The sequence below is a fragment of the Adiantum capillus-veneris genome, chromosome 17, assembly GCF_014529385.1.
Source record: "Adiantum capillus-veneris isolate H3 chromosome 17, ASM1452938v2, whole genome shotgun sequence".
Classification (NCBI taxonomy): Eukaryota; Viridiplantae; Streptophyta; class Polypodiopsida; order Polypodiales; family Pteridaceae; genus Adiantum; species Adiantum capillus-veneris.
The window spans coordinates 114,698,293-114,713,518 of NC_140947.1; the positions used below are offsets into that span (position 1 = coordinate 114,698,293).

The 15,226-nt window shown below is 40.9% G+C and overlaps 1 pseudogene; it reads right to left on the reverse strand.

Moving 5' to 3' along the window:
• Nucleotides 1-10,741: 10,741 nt before the first annotated feature.
• LOC147437917 (putative pre-mRNA-splicing factor ATP-dependent RNA helicase DEAH5 pseudogene) lies at nucleotides 10,742-11,876 on the reverse strand (annotated as a pseudogene).
• Between the last annotated feature and the right edge of the window lie 3,350 nt (nucleotides 11,877-15,226).

The window sequence follows — 15,226 nt, forward strand, 5'->3', positions numbered from 1 at the left end:
TGGAAGCAGGGTAGTGCAGCGATGCAGGGGGAGGAAGGTACATAGGAGTTTCGTTAGGGGTTGGCGTGAGGGGAGCCGAATATTCGTCGTTAATTAATAGCTTTTTTAAAAGTGGAGCGAGTAGGAGTCAATCGATTTTTTGAGTGAAATCTGCCAAGGTTCTGTGCAAGTGAAATGTTTTGTTTATAGTTTTTTAACAGAGAACAAACAGTTTATGCATGGGAAACTACATATGAGCAGGGCAGTCGGAGTCCCTAGAGGAATATATCTAGTCGTTTTTTTTGTCCCCCTTTCCCCTTTTGTGAGAGCTTTAGGTAATTAAATAATGCAATTAAAGTCTCATTGGTCCCCTTTGTCTTTTGGCCAATAGGAAGCAGGCAAGCCATTGGGCTGATGAATGCTCATTAGACCCCTTGGGAGGAGACTGTCCAATACTCTTCTAGAGAGCTTAGTTCCTATTGGTTCTTTTATCAAGTGTTTTAAAATGTATTAAACTAAATGTACTCTAGCCTAATTCTCATTGGTCCACCTTTATGGCCATCCAATAGGATTTGAGTGTACCTTGGGGGCAACTGGGCTAGGGAGCTGACATGTGTCCCCTATTCCCTTTGTGTACAGGGATTGCAAGAGTGAGTGTGTATGTGTGTGTGTGTTTCTCTCTCATCCCCTCCTAAAAGGGCTCGCCCCCTCCTATGTAGGGGTCTAGGAAGACTTTGTGTACACTTACAAAGCATCCAATTTCCCTAAGGTTTGACCATTGCACTTACCCTTTGAAATCTGGAACCTTAGCATTTTGGAACTCTTAATGGGTTGAACCTTAGGTCCTTGAAGCGCATTGCTCTTTTGCAGATGGTCCCCCTTTGGACCTATTTTCTCTCCTTTGGATCCCTAGTGTGACCAATCTGCTAGCCTTACCAATAATCTAGCTTTTTCTCCCCTGGTACTTTCCCATATTAAATGATCAGTTTAACATGGGAAAATAATTTAGGAGAATTAGATATTAGTTATTATGACATTACCTCTCTCTTGAAATCATAGTCGTCCTCGACTATGGGGTAGAGAAGATAAGGCCTATTCATTAGTCCTTTTTCTAGCGGGTAGAGGATCCCTATCTTACCTACGACATCATTCCAAAATGGATGACTAATCCATTTGGCGCTTGAGAGCCTAAGCTGCCACAAGCATGTATGCGCATTAGTCCTATCAATCTTCCATAGTAGAGTGACAAACTCTACTTAGTGTTTGGGAGACGTCGTCTCCGCACACTTGATCCTAAGCACGCATACTACTTAACATTTGTGCACAAAAAAGAAAAAGAGAGTCTTATAAGACAAAAACTTTGTTCATTTTAAACATGTGTACATTTGCTTACTCTAGGGAAGCATTGTAAGCATTGACAACGTTTAGGTTATCCTTTAATTGTATGCCTTGCATCCATCTAGCATCTTCAAAAGGATAGTTCTTAGACTTAGTAAGATACCCTCTAATAATCTTATCGCCTCTCAATACCTTGTCTTCATGTCGGAGAATGGACTCGGGCTGCAACACCTCTTCTTGGTCCTCGATCTCCGGTGGGCCTTCAATAGTTGGCTCTTGGTGGCTCTCCTTTGTAAGGCTTAGTAGGCTCACATGAAAATCATTGTGTATGAGTCAATGACAGGGCAACTTGAGTTGATAGGCCATCTCATTGATTGGTCTAAGAATCTGGAAGGGACCATAGTACCTTTTTGCTAACTTAGCATAGTACTTTTGGTGTCCCGTAGGATTCTTGCCCGTTGTGTGCCTTAATCGAGCCTTGGAAAATTTAAGCAAGACCCAATCATTTTCTTTAAAGGCTTGGGCTCTTCTGTGCTTATCAGCAGCAGCCTTTTGCCTTTGCTGTGAGATAGAGATAGCATCTTAATCTTTTGGAAAGATTTTTGTAGGTCTTGGCCATACTCATATGCAATGAAAATCTTCCCGTGTACCTTAAGTAGCAAGGGACTTTTTGATCTTCCCTCAATTACCTTGAAAGGTGCTTTTCTCGTAGAGGTATGTACAGTATTATTGTAGGCATACTCCACTAAGGGTAAGTACTTCTCCCATTGGGACCTTTGATATACTTCCGTTACGTAGGCTTTTAGTAGATCAAGAATTGTTAGGTTAGCTATTTCACTTTGGCCATCCGTTTGCGGGTGATAGACCGAAGAGAAGTTTAGCATTGTCCCTAAATTCTCAAAGAGACCCTTCCAAAAATTATTGGTCATTCTAGGATCTCTATCCGACACTATGGACATCGGCAAGCCATGGTACTTGAAGATTTGTGATATGAAGAGGGTTGCCATTTGATGGGTTTTAATAGTCTTTTTGACAAGTATAAAACGAGCTTGTTTGTTGAACCTGTATACTATCGTTCATATTCCCATATTCCCATGGATAGAATCAGGTAATCCAAAGATAAAATTCATGGATATGCTTTCCCATGGTGAATTAGGGATTGGCAAAGGTTGAAGCAATCCAAGTTGCTTCCCTCTATCAAACTTTGTCTTTTGGCATACCACACATTTAGAAACATACTCTTGTATGTTTGCTTTCAAGGTAGGCCAATAGAAATATGTTTCAATCCCTTTTAGGGTAGACTGAATCCCTCTATGCCCCGCATAAGGAGGAGCATGAGATTCATACATTACTTTCTCATGTAGTGACTTGGTAACGCATAGTCTATTGCCATAGAGAAGATAACCATCTTGTAAAGTAAATGGTTCCTCTTTCTTCCCTAGTGCAAGGGCTGAAATCACATCTCTAAAATCGTGATCAATAGCATACTCATCTATCATAGAAGATAGATCATAGTGAGTTTCTATGGAAACTGCATTCACTCTCAGCCATCTTGAGAGTGCATCGGCTACTTGATTATGCTTGCCAGCAATGTAAGCAATATGAAAATAAAATTGCGAAAGGAAATTTTCCCACCTCATTTGTTTGTTGGAGAGCTTGGTCTGCGTCATGAAGTACTTAAGGCTTTGGTGATCCGTCCGCAGAATGAAAGGAGTCCCTAGTAAATAGTGCTTCCACGAGTCTAAGGCATGTAGAATTGCAAAGAGTTTCTTTTCATATATGCCTAGAGCTTGCTCAACAGGGTCGAGCCTTCGACTTTCATAGGCTATGGCATGCCCTTCTTGGAGCAAAACAGATCCAAGGCAATCACCACAAAGCGTCACATTGGACCTCAAATGGCTTTGAGAGATCCGGCAATGTAAGCACAGGTTGAGAGATAAGCTTTTCTTTAAGCTTTTCGAAAGCCTTGTTCTCCTTGGCAGACCATGTATACCTAACGTTTTGATGGATCCATTTGGATGCCATCTTGAGAGATAATGTGACCTAAATATTGAATCTCTTGTAAGAAAAACTCACTTTTCTTTCAGTTAATATAAAGTTCATTCTCTCGTAAGACTTGAAATATTACCTGGAGATGTTGCTTCTGTTCTCCTAATGAATTAGAGTAGATGATAATATCATCGAAGAACACTCCAGTAAAGGTTCGGTGAGACCTGAATAGCTTCTCCATCAAGCGGTTAAATGTGGTTGGTGCAGTGGTCAAGCCAAAAGGCATGATAATGTATTCGTAAAGACCAACGTAGTGTGACATGTAGTCTTTACAATGTCTTGATCAACTATCCTTATTTGATGGTAGCCGCTTTTTAGGTCAATCCTACTGAAGTAGGTCAACCCTTGCAGCTTATCAAATAGGTCTTCTACCCGTGGAATGGGAAACCTATTTTTGATAGTGATCCTATTTAGTGCTCTATAGTCGACACACATACGGTATGTGCCGTCTTTCTTTTGCACTAATAATACAAGTGAGCAGAATGGAGATGAGCTAGGCCTAACCATGCCCTTCTCAACTAACTCATGCACTTGCTGCACAATCTCCTCTTATTGAGCTTCAGAAACTCTATAAGGAGGTTTATTAGGCAGTGAACTTCCTGGAAGGTTCAATTGCATGGTCATCATTGCCTCGTTTAGGAGGTAGTTCACAAGGGATGTCGTCAATCAAAATATCTTGAAATCCCTTGAGAAAATTGGATAACCCTAATTCCTTATGATTGTTTATATCTTCTTTTGCTAAAGCATTAGGTTCATTTTGAGAATCTTTAACAAAAATCATGTACACGGAAATAGAGCTCTTTATTGATTTATTAAAAGCTTGCGTATGTACAATGGGTATGGTGTTACCCAACTCCTTGGTATCTATGTACATATCTTTTTTCCTAAACCTAAAGTAGATTTTCCTTTCAGGGAATTTAACATTGGCAGCCATACAATCAAACCATGGTGCCCCTAGGATTACATCCTCATGCTTGAGAGGAGAGATAAAGAAGTCCTCTTTGTCCACATAGCTTTGGACATGGAGCCTCAATTTCTCGATTAAGGGAGTGACTAAAGGTTCTTGCCCCTTGAAAGCACCATCGGCAGGTAGGACATCTCCCATCTCATAGGCTTGGATGCCTAACTTGGTGGCCAACTATGTGGACATGAAATTGTGAGTAGAACCAGGGTCAAAGAGAATAAAAGCATTATGTTCTCGTAGCTTTCCCCAAGCATGGCATAGAGGAGATCCTTTGTGGTGAGTTTCCTCTTCTTGGATTTCAACCAAGGTAGCTCTAGGAGGCTCATGGTGGATGTTCTTTTGGGGGCAAGCACGATACGCATGCCCTTACTCGCCGCATTTGAAACAACGGTTATCCTTGCGACAATGCTCAAGCTCTTCAGGAGAGAGTTTGTTTTTGCCTTTGTAAACTCCCTTCTCCTTAGCTTTGTTGTTATTAGAATTGCCCTTAGGAGACTTTTGGACATTGTCCTTCCCCTTAGGCTCATTGGAACCCTTTTTTTCCATGGGCTTAAGATTTCTCTTAGCCCTTGTTTGGAAATTGATTCGTGAAGCCACCACGGTATGGTGTATGACCGCAGATATGGTGTGTGGCCTTTGGGAGTTGACATACTCCACCATATCTTCAGTTAATCCCGCATAAAATTGTTGTTTTTTCTCTTCAAAATCCATCTTTTTGACGACAGCGGCTTTGAGATGTAAGTCCCAAAACTTGTCTACATATTTGTGAATGGATTCGTAGGGAGAGAGCTTCAAGCTTCACCATTTGGTGAGTACGTTATCTTTGGCATCGGTGGCCAGAAATTGCTTCATGATGGAAGCTCTTAAAGCTTTCCATGTTCTTGGGGCTTCACCGTTTGCCCGTAGGCTAGACCACCATTGCCTGGCGAACTTTTGAAAATGCATAGCTACATGGAGTAGCTTAGAGGACTCCGTGAATCACTCATCTCCAAACGCCGCATCAAATTGTTGGATGAAAGCCAAGACTTTGTCCGTAGCACCAAAGGTGCCATTGTAGGTAAGGAAAGAGATGTTATTTCCTCCCTCTTTGAACTTCTTGAGCTTGGATGACCTCTTCCACGCAGCATAGGATTTCGTATGGCATCTTCTTTTTGGTGGCTCAAAAGTTGCACCATCACTTTCTTCAGAAGATGAAGAATTTGAGGAAGATGGAGAAGAGGGTCACCTTTTTCTCGCCTTTTTCTTGCCTTGTTCCTCTTTGTATGGACCATCACTTTCTTCCTAAGAGGAAGAGGATGAAGAAGATGGAGAAGAGGGTGACCTCTTTCTCGCCTTTTTCTTCTCTTGTTTTTTATCATCCCTCTTTGAATTATGGTGTGGAGAGGTGTGCGATGGTCTTCTCTATTTAGGAGGTGATGGAGAGCATTTTGCCCGCTGTCTTTGTGGAGCCGTCTCCGTCGAGGTGACAGGAACTCACTTCTTTCTCGTTCTTTTGGTGGGGGCTCTTGAGTTCTCCTTTGGGAAGGAGATCCATCATACAGTAGTAAATTTTTAAGCCCTTCGTACGGATCCTCTTCTTCTTCCCAAATCGGAGAGAGGCCTCTTTTGGAAGTCTCAGAAGGAGGCTTCCTAGGTACTCTCTCTTCTTGGTGAGGAGTTTGGAGAATCCCATGAGCACGAAGCTATTGTTGCACTTCACTTTGGAGGGATGGATTGCCCATGGCTTGTTGAAGCCTAGAAACAAGGTAGTTAACAGGCATAGGGGCATCATTAGTAGCCTGTCATTAGCAAAATCAAATCTATCAACATTAATTCATTCTCTTTACTATTGTCAGCCATTCTAACAACTTTTAGGTGTACTTTGGCACTTCAAGCCCTAGTTGCTACTCCTATTTACTCCTTTAGAAAAGCACTCAAGCTCCTATACTCGTGGCTCGAATATCATTAATTGCAAAGAATAAAAGAGAGGGTCTTTCAACACCAAATAGTATCGGCTCCTGTCAAGCTTCTAATAGCTCAATAGTGGTTAAGTCGTAGGCAAGCCCCGTAGGACTCCACTATTAAGACCATAGCTCTCGACGGTGATGCCCCGTTATCTGCACGAAGCAGACGCACTACAAGGCTGAAAAATCCCTATTCTACTTACTCAATTGCAATTAATAATTCCAACCATTTTTAGTTAGCTTGAGGACCTCCCTTCTTGAGCAAGAAAAGAGAAACCTTGTGCTCTGATACCAATGTAACATTTAATGGCCTAGTAACTTGTGTGTAGCGGAAATAGCATAAACATAGTGAGCATTCTATTAGAATATATTCCTAATGAGCATAGCAAGAGTGCTTGGATGGAGAGAGCAACAAAAAGCATAATACCTAGTTAGATAGGCATGAACAATTCTTCAAAAGAGAGAGAAATTACAACAGTTGAGGACCGAATTTACATGGAGCCGGTCCCCCCCTCCAAAAGGCTTTGTATTATAGGTTTCCCCCATCAAGGGATACATTTTACAATACAATACTTTATGCTCCTTCAATAACTTGCTGGTGCAATGAAGATGGAAGCTTCAAGCACCATGCACACACTTATAAAACACAACATCAATTCCCTCATGGTCTCAGACCCAAGACCTCACACACCTTCAAAGATGGTGAGAGCTAGCGGGGTATGAGAGTAGATTGAGAGGAAGAAGGAGTAGTCTTACGAGAAAGAAGTATATCTCCTCTCATAATCACTCATAATAGCTTAGCATAGCTTAGTTATTAGAATGGTAGAGGAGATGAGCATGCATTGAAGCTTGGCTCTTGGTTGGATTTGCATCACAAAGCTAAGAATTGTTGGTGTAGGCCTCCCTTCTCACAAGCTTGGAGTAGATGATGAGCTTTCCATTAAAGCTTGAGAAGGAGAGAGAGAGTCTTCTTGCTTCACACATGAGATTGTGTGAGTGTGTGTGTGATAATGCCTTGCCAAAATCGGTCCCCTCTCTCTCTTGGTCGACCCCTCTTGCAATTTAATCATGTTGGCACCCCATTGGACCCTGCAAAGCTTAGCCAATCATAATTGAGAAGTATAAGTGATAGCATTGTGACATGCGTCCCCCTTCCCCTTTTGTGAGAGCTTTAGGTAATTAAAGAATGCAATTAAACTCTCATTGGACCCATTTGTCTTCTGGCCAATAGGAAGCAGGCAAGCCATTGGACTATTGAATGCTCATTAGACCCCTTGGGAGGAGACTGTCCAATAGTCTTCTAGAGAGCTTAGTTCCTATTGGTTCTTTTATCAAGTGTTTTAAAATGTATTAAACTAAATGTACTCTAGCCTAATTCTCATTGGTCCACCTCTATGGCCATCCAATAGGATTTGAGTGTACCTTGGGGGCAACTGGGCTAGGGAGCTGACATGTGTCCCCTATTCCCTTTGTGTAAAGGGATTGCAAGAGTGTGTGTGTGTGTGTGTGTGTGTGTGTGTGTTTCTCTCTCATACCCTACTAAAAGGGCTCGCCCCCTCCTATGTAGGGATCTAGGAAGACTTTGTGTACACTTACAAAGCATCCAATTTCCCTAAGGTTTGACCATTGGACTTACCCTTTGAAATCTGGAACCTTAGCATTTTGGAAGTCTTAATGGGTTGAACCTTAGGTCCTTGAAGCCCATTGCTTGCGCATTGCTCTTCTGCAACAGATGGTCCCCCTTTGGATCCTTATTTTCCCTCCTTTGGATCCCTAGTGTGACCAATCTGCTAGCCTTACCAATAATCTAGCTTTTTCTCCCCTGGTACTTCCCCATATTAAATGGTCAGTTTAACATGAGAAAATAATTTAGGAGAATTAGATATTAGTTATTATGACAAATTCTCAGCAAAGCTTCCACCATCCTTACATTCAAGTGACTTTGAATCTTGGACCACTTCTCAATCACATCCAAGAAATCAAAATCTCATAGAAGAGGACCTTCTAAGGATAATTTCTTAGCAAAGCTTCCACCGTCCTTACATTCAAGCGACTTTGAAGCTTGACCTTGATCAAATTTTGTTTGCTATAACCTCTTTCACAAGAGGATATACTACAACATTGAAGCAATGCAATACTAGCCAATGTAAGCAACATAGTATATTTTTCTCGCATGGTGGAGTTTCGACCAATGGCCATCCATGTATCTTTTAAACTCCACTTATGCTACTCAAATGGGGCGTAGATTTTGAGATATTGGTACTCTTTTTTTTGGTTTTAAGCTTCCTAATCAAAGAGTCATATCTCATAGTTGTCGCACTGTCTTCCCCTTCCCATAGAATGCTTTCAACTTCTCTATTTCTACATTTCAAATTTTTTAAAATGTTTCTCTCTTTTTGGGGGAATGAGCAGGTGCTAAAGCTTTAAAACAACTAGTAGTGCCATTGTCAAAAAGTCTTTGCTTTAAATTTTCAATGACGCATCTCACAAATGCTTTTTGTAAGTCAATGCATGCATCTAAATATGAGCCATCTTCTTTTCTAGTTATTGCATTGCTTCTATAATAATTACCCATAATGGAGACTCTTAGATCATGTAATTGCATTAATATCAACAATGGGGTCATCAATGAAGTACACCTCTAAAGCCTTTATTTATGTTTCAATAAAGCTAGCAACCGCAATGACATCCACATTCTCACTTTGAAAAACTCTATTCACCATGCCAAGACGATCAAAAACATCAGATAAGAAATGCAAATTATACATGAAGGCTTTTTATTAATTTAGAGCCAAGTAGGAGTACCAGCTGAAATAAAATAAAAAATCCATCATTAGTGGAAGGGCAAAAAAACAAAACATTAGTGGAAGGGTGCTAAGTAGAGTTAGTCTTATAAATTGCTCTACATAGTTGTATCATGGCAATGCAGTACGTGAGTGCCTCTCATGATGGTCTACAAATGGAAATGCAGAGTGTCACTTTGTGCCGCTTGCATGCATAGCAGGTGTGCATAAGGGGTGCAATGCAAAGGAGAGAAGAGCTTTGCGCAGGTTTGTAAGACTATGGGGAGAAGAGGGTGTGAAGGAGGCACAAGAGGACGAGGAGAGGAGGGGAAGCAAGACCACAGTAGGAGACGGGAGCCATGGAGGAGATGCTAGGCATGGCAAGGGACAAGGGCGGTTGAGACAAGGGCAAGTCAGTTGCAACCATAGACACAGACTTAAGAGCATAGGTTGTAGAGGGCGCATGCGAGCGTAGAGGGAGCCTAGACAAAAAGGGAAGGGGGGGATCTTTTTGAGTATCCATTGAATTTTATTTCATAGGAGCCAATAGGCATGTGCCAACAATTTTAAGAAAAGAAAAATAGAGGAATCAAGTAAGATACGATTGAAAAAAATAAATAGAGGAATCAAGTAATTAGATCCAATTTAAAAACAAAGAAAAACAGAAGAATCAAGTAAGATGTGATGTGCAAAATTGCCTCACTATTTTGGCAAAGCCATCTTCGCATCCGACAGCCATATGAACTAATCAAGACGTATAGTATATGCATAAGGAGCAGGTGATTAGGCAGAGGAGATTAATAGGGCTCAAATGAAGGAGACACAAGGAGGTTGGACTTCAGGAAGCTGAAAGCACCGAGAGTTGCAGGAGGAATTGGTCGAAGCAGGGGAAAGAGCAGCAAACTCCACATCCCAAGGGAGGACCCACTGCCTGCTAAGAGTTGCTCTGGAGGTGGCAAGCACAAAGTTCGTGGATTTTTTTTTTGAATCTTGGATCATTGCCAATTGCAGTACAATGTGTTGGCGCAAGTGTAAAAATGATTATAATATCAAAGCTACCATTATGTACCACATAACACTAATACAAAAGGTAGCAAAAATATGTGTCTCCATCAAAAGTTTACATAAAATATTTACTAATTGAAGAAAACATGTGTTTAAAGTAATTTAAAGGAAGTGATATCAAAATGCACAAATGAAAATAGTCTATCGACCTGTTAGGTGAAAAGTGTCTCGTTTGAGTGTGCAATGCCAAATATGATGTTTTGACTAGCTATAAGAAAAACCATGAGACTAGTTAAACTTTTCATTATGACATGAGGAAATGACACAAAACATAGACCAACTAGTGCAAGAAATTTAAAAGTGCCATACACAAGTATGGTGGAGAGTTGGCATTGTGTCTCTCCAAAAATAATGAAGACGGAAGCCGTTCCATGCTCTGTAGTCTAGTTTGTACCCAAGCCAATGCATACACATGAAAATTTGGATGCAATAATGGACCTTTATTACTTCTTGATGTAAAAAAAAATTGGTCGCTTTCGAGAGGTTGTCGTTATCCAATTTGTTGGTGGCTTTGGACAGGTTGCTGCTGATCGATTTGCAAAGCATGTTGTGGATGTTTGCTCTGGCACATAGGGCATGAGGTCAAGATTAGAAACAAACATAAAGGAGTAACATTAACTTCAAATGGAATCATTAACATGCATAGCATCATGGTGAGAAACACCAAGAGAGAGAAAAAGAGTGGAGACATTTTCACAAAGGTTTTGAGCTTTCTGTGCCTCATATAGATAGTAAAAGGGTCATATGGTCCCCTCTTGCTAGAAAATTTTTTCTCTTTTTTTTGTTAGCATATGTCTATTTCTCTCAAGACCTATAGCAAATGTTCGGTGTAGATAACATGGCCATGATGGCTGAAAGTAGCCAAGGTCCACATTGATGAGTAATTCATATGCACTCTGAACTTTGTCGAAAGCCCTTCACCCTTATCCAGGGCTTCTAAACTATAGAGTTGTTCCATGGTCGATATTAGAGCGAGAGGAGGTGATGGATCCATAATATCAAAGGCCAATAAATCATTAATACCCATCTTTTGAGTTGTAAAGTTGTATTGCCCAAATTTATTCTCTTAATTTCAAGGAAAGATGTTGGAAACATTTCATTCTATTATGCACTCTCCATGTAGAAGTGATAGTACTTTCATTTGCTTTCTCGCCTTGCTCTTTGCTTTGCAGAAGCTTAAGAAATGGGTGTGATGACAAATGAATCTAACCCAAGCTTGGGATTATAGATGTTTTTCTTAGCAAAACCTAGATATACTAAGAAGCAAATTCCATTATTTCTTAAAGATGCCTCTCCAACGTTGCTTGCAACGACCACTTTCCTTGTTCGTGCTTGTGTTGGGTACAAAATTATTGTTTGCATTTCACTAGGAGTATAATCAACTCTAGAACATTGGGACCTAGCCCCTTCATTTTCTCATACACAATTTAGCACGTTGTATCATTTTCTTTCTATCCTCCCAAAAAGAGAAGGTGATAGCCTTCTGGCTCAATCAAATGTATTTGGATAACATTGACAAGTTAACAACTAGATAGTCACGCTTTGGTTGCTTTGCATATAGAATCTCAATTGGTAGCGTTCTTCCTACAATATAAGTGAAAATGTTACAATCAAACGTGTACCCAGAAAACTTCTCTCCAAGAAGCGTAGCTAACACGATTAAAAGAAGAAAATATTTTTGTCGCCTTCATATGTCCTTCATCGGTCCAAAGGGACGTCAATGTGTATTGTCCTTTCATGTGCTTCATCTAACATGAAAACATATATATATATATATATATATATATATATATATATATATATATATATAGAGAGAGAGAGAGAGAGAGAGAGAGAGAGAGAAAGAAGAAGAAGAAGAAGAAGAGAGTCTTAACGTCGTAGGAAACTATCCCAAGAGAGAGAGAGAGCTTACATGAACTAGATGTGATAATGAGGATGGCATAGTGGAGGAGGGCCTCAAGTATGTTATCATATACATGTGGTAGTGATGTGTGTGAACACACTAGGACCGCCGGGGTATTTTTTCCCTCTTTAGGAGGTTTTTTCCCCATGCATTGTATATACGCCCATCACTCTAGGGCTATCTATCTTTCCATTGCACACAAAGTAACACACTCTTTATTGTGTGCCTTGAGCTTCCTTCATCTTCTCCAAGATATATGCATTTCTCTGCAACCCTAATACCAACAATTGGTATCCGAGCAGGTTACGTCCTCCCGGGCTTAGTCGCCAGCTGCTCCAGCACACGCCTACTCACTTTCTCCGATTATAGTGAGGTTTAGCAAGCATTAGCAAGTTGACAAAAATTTCGAGACAGCTCGTAGAGCTTAGTTTGCTTAGATTTTTTATTCATGCTCATTTCGGTGTCCGTTTCCACTACAGGCAGGTCTGCACAGGCTATTTTGTCATTTTGTGCAAATTTTTTGTTAGTGCCATTTTTTGCATAACAGGTGCCTTACAGTCTTCTACGGTTGTGCTCGCTTCATTTCTCCTCTTTTCGCGCAGTTTTCACATCAGGTGCAACATTTACCATGGCTGACAACAACACAGATGTCTTCAAGATGTTTGCTGCTGAGGACAGGTTGGATGGGGACAATTACCCTATGTGGGCTTACATGATGCAACATGTTCTTGTGTCAAAGGGCGTCTGGAACATTGTGCAGGGCATTGATGTACGTCCTGGTTCTGAGGATGTAGTCGATGTTGAGGATGTTGCAGGTCTTGTTGCAAGGATTGTTGTTATTAGAGTTGTTTTGCCTACGGTAGAACAAGCTCGTTGGGATGTAAAGGATGCGTAGGCTCATGCATTGATAGCGTTTTCTGTGAAACGCACCATTGTTCCTTACATTTGTTCAGCAAAATCTGCAAAACAGGCTTGGGATATTCTAACAGGTCTTTATGCAAGCCGCAATGAGGCTAAAATTGCTTTGCTACGTAAAGAGATGGAGTCAAAGATTATGCATGAGGAAGATGATATGGACACTTTCCTTGCTAGTGTCAAGGATATCAATGAGCAACTTATTTCTGCAGGTGAAGTCATTTCAGACAGTTCCCTTGTGCAGACTGTTCTTGATGCCTTACTAGACTTTTGCTAGTACTTGGAGACTTATGACCCAAGGAAATCCTGAAGTTGTCAAGTTTGATGCATTATGTACATTGCTGTTGCAAGAGTCACTTTCTAGAAAAAACAGGACTAGGCAGCATGCAGTTGAACAGGCTTTTATTGCTTCTCAGAGAAAGGGTGGTACCAGCAATACAACCACTTCTTATGGTTCTGCTGCGAGTGGAAAAAATTATGTTTCTAATGCTTCTACTGGTAGCAATTCGTTTGGAAATTCTGGTGATAAGGGCAAAAAGAAAATGCTTTGCCATTATTGTAAAGCTAATGATCACTTGATCAAGTCGTGTCCTAAGTTGAAGGCCAAAAAGGGTGGTTCCACTGCAAATGCTGGTTCCACTACAAATGCAGCCATTGTTGAGTCTTCTGTGAAAGGAGAATGTGTTGCTGATGTTGATGCAGAATGGGCTTTTAGCACAGAGTGCATTTACAATCCTGCTATCCATGATGCATGCTTATCATTTGCTGCAGATTCACATGTGTGGTATTTCGATAGTGGTGCTACAAAGCACATTACCTCGCATCGTGAATTGTTCACCTCTCTCGATTCTGTCCCTCATGGGAATTCAGTCACTTGTGCCAACAATGCCTCTTATCCGATTCAGGAAATTGGAAAGATTGTGCTTACTGCTGCAAATGGTAGTTCCTTCACACTATTTGATGCACTATATGTACCTGGGATCAAGAAGAATCTCTTGTTTGTACCTACACTTGCTAGAATTGCACTTGCAGTCAAATTTGTGGATGACAGATGTACAGTTCATGATCTCAGTTTTGGTGATAAAAATTGTTGCATCTAGCCTTTTGTGCCGTGGGCTGTATAAGCTCACTTTGTATGACAAGTGTGGAAATTTTTTTGCAAATGCTGTTGCAAATTCAAGAGCTATTTCAGATGCAAAACTTTGGCATGCACGTTTTGATCATCTGAATTTTGCCAGTTTGTTGCGTTTGCAGAAATCTGATATGGTTGCTTCTTTGCCGCCTCTTTGAAGCACCTGTCAAACATGTTTGTGAAGGCTGTATGTTGGGCAACATGCAACGTTCTAAGTTTCCAAAGGATGGTTCGGTTCGGGCCACATGCAGGTTGCAGCTTGTGCATAGTGATGTTTGTGGGCCCATGCAAACTCCGTCCTTGGGCAATTACCTTTACTTCGTACTTTCATTGATGATTACTACAGGCATGCATGGGTATTTCCGCTTAAAGCAAAGTCCGAAGTTTTTATGTGCTTCAAACGATTTCTTGCTATGGTTGAAAATGCCTTGAAATGTACTCATGAATTCAATGCATTTCTGGCTAGTTGTGGGATAAAACACCAATGTACAGCGCCTTATACACCTCAACAAAATGGTCTTGTTGAGAGGAAAAACAGGTCACTTACAGGAATGGCACGATGTATGGTCAAAAGTCAAGCTTTGCCGCATTCTTTTTGGCTTGAGGCCATCATGTGTGCCACTTATGTACTAAACAGGTGTCCTACGAAAGCTTTGCATTCTATTACTCCATATGAAGCATGGCATGATAGAAAGCCTTCTATTGAGCACATGCGTGTTTTTGGTTGTTTGGCATATGCTTTGGTGCCACAAACACAGCGCAAAAAATTGGATGATAAGGCTGTCAAATGTATTTTTGTTGGTTATAGTGATGAAAGCAAAGGTTGCAGGTTGTATCATCCGCAAACAAAACGTATTCTGGTTTCACGGGATGTAGTGTTCGTCGAAGATTCTGTTCAGCCCTTGCTGTCATGTATTAGAGACAGTAATGTAAGCTCACAGGACATTTATGACACTTTGTTGCCTCTTTTCAATGGTGGAAATACGAATGTAAGTTCCAATGAGGCAAATGTACAGCCTATGGGGGTGTCTGAAAATGTTACAGATCAGCCTATTACTAATGCAGATGTACATGATGTACTTGATGAGGAAACGGCTGAAAATGAGCAGGCTAGAGGTATGCCAAAATGGCTGGTGCACACTTTGCGTGACAGTA